This window comes from Cyprinodon variegatus, unplaced genomic scaffold (assembly GCF_000732505.1).
Source record: "Cyprinodon variegatus isolate N-32 unplaced genomic scaffold, C_variegatus-1.0 Scaffold641, whole genome shotgun sequence".
Classification (NCBI taxonomy): domain Eukaryota; kingdom Metazoa; phylum Chordata; class Actinopteri; order Cyprinodontiformes; family Cyprinodontidae; genus Cyprinodon; species Cyprinodon variegatus.
Genome location: NW_015151094.1, coordinates 393 through 4,737, shown reverse-complemented (window position 1 = coordinate 4,737; position 4,345 = coordinate 393).

Sequence of the window (4,345 nt, the reverse complement as noted above, 5' to 3'; positions counted from 1 at the left end):
TAATAAAGGTTTGAATACACATTTTTTTTTCATCTAGAAGTATATCAAGTTGTAATTTTACTCCTCACTCCCCCGAGCCAAGGGCAGTAATGTTTATTATGAAACTCAAAACAATTGGACACAGAAATATTGAGGAAAGCAATTTAGAAGCCTCGCACTGGCATAACCCACACATAGTTAAACATCTAGCTCTCTTGGTATCACACAGTCTGCAATTGATGATAGTTTTGCTGAGAAACCGTGAGTCACGAAAGCTTTTAAAGATGAGTTCATCCCCATGGCTGTCCTCTAAGGCATGCATTAATGCTTGACTCAACATTTTTTGTTGCCCAAAAGGTTTAGAACCAAAGACTGAGCTCGTTAAAATGAAATAAAGGTTTGAAGTATCCATGTAATTTCTTTTTAGATGATCTGAAGTTCACCTAAAGGCAGAGAAGGTACAGTAACTCTGAGCATCTGAGGAAATCTAAGTAAATTCTCTCTGGTTTGGGGCAGATTTGATGGATTGGCTATAAAAAAGGGGCCTCTGTGAGAAGTGCAGTGTAAGAAATACATACATTTTCATTTTCTAAATTTGAGCATAACTTTAAAAATTTTGTTAAAATATGGCGACTTTTGCAAGAGATCTGCATGATCTCTGAGTTCCTTCAGATGCGTTTAAACAATTATGATTTGAAAGCAGACTACCACAATGAATAATTCATCAAGATGATGCAGTGCATCCACTTCATAGGACTTTTCACTCAAGACTAGAGCACCTCAGGCAGTCTTTCTGCGCCAATTAAAGGATTAGCCGCTACGAAGCCAAGCGTGAATAAGCGATAGAAGACATTAGTTATTGGTTTACTCAGCTGCTTCATTCTTAATAACAAAATGGACCTCCAGTGGCTCTTAGAGATAAAGTAGGCTCACACAGACCCAAAGTCTTTGAATGCAGATTAGAAAGAAAGGTTGGCTGTGAGTACTTTGATTTTTTTTTTTCTTGTACTCCCATCCTTTTCAGAACTGTCTACTATTAACTTGTTCCTCTTTGTATTCTGCTTTGGCATGATGTCTTTATATAACCAGTCTACATTCAAATAGAAGAAATAAATTAACAAATGTTTAATCTCCCCTTTTCATTGCTTCATATGCTACGTTGCTTTCATTGCTAATTGAGGATTTAATTTGGAAATTAGTTATTGTTAAAAAAAAAGATTTTTAGCTTTTGTCGCAGCTTTTATTTAAAGACAAGATATAATATCAAGTTAGTATTCGATTTCAGGTAAAGTTCTTTACTTCTTGAAATCTCTGTAAGAAAATTCTGCATTTGGCTGCAGGTTTCAAAGTAATCTGCATTCCTGCGGCTTCATCTGCACGGGACACCCCTAAGCAAAGGACAAATTGGACAGCTACGTCCAAGCCTGGCTTCATCTGGAGTAGGCCTAATGTTTATTCAACTATAGAAGATGTGATAGGACAGATAATACTGCCCATTATGCTGTGAGGTGTCCCAGTGTTTTCCTTGAAAAACAAAGTATTTTAATATACTTTGTTTTCATGTTTAAAACCAGGTTATGCCTTGTTTTTAAGTGCAATTGGGTTATTATTTGACAGAGAGAACCACATATTAAACACCAATGTTTGAAGTTTCTTCCTCTATTTCTGCCTATAATATTGAGTTCTTCTTTTTCTTGCACGGCAGTTTGAGTTATAAACTGTTCAAACATAATTTTGATTACTGCAGCATAGCATTAGTGAAAAGCTATATATAAAAAATATAATTTAATGAAAATAACAAGAAAGGAGACTGCAAAAAATACTTTTACATTAACATCATTTTAATTTTGAATCAATTATTATAAAGTCTTCACTCGACACCACCTGTGTGTGGTTAGTTTTCCTTCTCCGTTTTAGCTTCTCTGCAATGCTAATTGTTTTCTCACACTGCATAAAATAAAGAGTTTTGTCTTTAAGAACGTCAGGTGATCCACTGCCTGTTATTTATCCACATTTACATAATGATGACCAGGTTTTTCCCTAAATAAAAGCCTGCATTTAGGAGGAATACAGATAGACTCTATTTGCTCACTGCAACCCTCTCGGGAGCAAATCAGCCCCGGTGTTCGGTTTCAGAATTAGAGGTTCATGTAAACTGGGGTTTGCCAACCTTTAGCATCAGCAAATGGCTTTGTGCCTGATCCAAAGGAGAGGATTGGATGAGGGCCAACATTTGTTTTGCTGTGACAGAGAGCAAATCTATAGTATATCATGCAAAAAACTGTTGGCAATGATAAATGGATGACTGATGGCTTTTGGAGAATGAAGGTCTTTTCTGTTAACTTTCACTCCTTTAAGTTGTTTTTATCCTAATCTCATCAATATTTTATTTTGACACTATGTGTTACACAGCCTGCTTGAATCCCCTCTGGATCAACACAATCCAGACCCAAATGGAATACCACATTAATTACTTTTTAACACTCTGATGCTCACAGTAACTGCAAAGTGGTTGTTGTGGTCAAACAAGTTTGGACTGATTTGGTTTGTCAGAGTTGGAGTTTTACAGTTAAATCTGCTGAGTAGAAGCAATAACCATCTGGAGCATTCATCAGTTTCTATTTATTATTAGATTACTTGTATTTTTCATAGCAAAGCAACTGTCGTGGTCTTGCCGCTGATGGTTGGCTTTTTCATTTGCTCCTGCTCACCTTTGTAATTGGCCCGGCAGCTGATTAACGGCAATAGTTTCCACCTTGGTTCCTAAGCTATTTATGTTGTTTGCCAAAAAGTACCCATCAGCTGACAGACCGTTGTGCGAGGACGTCTGCTGTCTATGCATGTCATGAACCACTTCTGTCTACCCCTGAACTGTATAGGGGCGATCCGGATCAGTGCTTTTGAACTCAGTGTGCGATTCACTGCCAACTGCAGCTCTCTGCAATCCGTCTGATCAAGCCATGGTGGTTTATGTGATCCTGCTGTTAGCGAGCAGGGTGAAGTTATGGGGAATGTCGGAGTCGCAGAGTAACTCCTCTCTCTGTGAATCCTATAAGGACTTTTCATAGGAGCTAGTCTGCGTTTTTAGCCTCGTTCTACCCAGCAGAGATGCTTCAAGGGGTTATTGATTCTAAAGCAGGTGAGTAAATCTGTGTCAGAGTACATTATAGATTTCCTCCTGTTAGGCAGTCCGTGGAATGAGGAAACTATGGTGGACAACTTCATCACTGGACTCGGCAAGAGGATTAAGGATAAGCTTTCCACCCATGATTATCCTTCTTCTCTGAGGGAGCTGGAGGAGTTAGCATCCTGGATTGACCTTTGCCTTCAGGAGCAACGCAAGGAGAGGGGTCCTGACATTCACCACTCCTCCTTCTCTTCGGCTTCAGAGGTTCACAGAACGACAGTGGAACCCCCCTCGCTCATCGTGTCAAGAACCTATGCATCTGGGACATGCACTTCTCTTCAAGGAGAAGGATTGTCACTTCAGGCTTCACCCCTGCTTCTACTACGGTGGAGAAGTACATATTTCAACCCACTGCCCAGTAAAAGATCAGGCTCAGTAAGAAGAGGGAAGATCCTGCTGAGCAGAGCCAGAATATCTGCCTCCCCAGAATTTCCTCTCCCTGTGACTTAGCCTGTTTGTTCACTTAGCTATAGTTTGTCAGCCTTTCTGGATTATGGGACAGAATCGGAGTTCATGGATGGGGACCTGGCCAGAAAACTCGGCATCAAGCTACTTCCCTCACCAGACTTTGACCAAGTATTAGCCTTAGATGGACATCCGCTTAACCAGTCATCTCTTTTGACAAAACCTGTAGAGCGGGTGCTGGGTGGTAACCATGTTGAATGGTTAGCTTTTATGGTAGCTGATTCACCTCAGGTTCCTGTAATTTTAGGCTCTACCTGGCAAACTAAGCACTAACTAAGCACAACCCTAAACTGGCAAAGGGTGGAAGTGACTGTAAATTCTGTGGTCTCTGCTTTTTATCTGGATCTTTCTAGGGTCCCAATAAGGGCAAGGCCACAGCCCTACCTCCTCATAGATCTTTTGATTGTGGGATTGACATTCTGCCTGGCACCTCACCTCCTAGGGGGAGGTTAAACTCCTTGTCATCTGAATCCCATGCTATGGAGAAGTACATCTCAGAGTCACTCAGATCAGGCATTATCCGCCCATCCTCCTCTCCTGCTTGTGCAGGCATTTTCTTTGTTAGTAAGAAGCATGGATTCCTCAGGCCTTGCATTGATTACAGGGTTCTTAAGAACCTCATTGGGAAATATCATCAAGCCTTCATGTTTCTGAGTTGGTCCATCTCAGCCATCTACAATTAACCAACTAACAACTAACTACAACTGTTTGTTC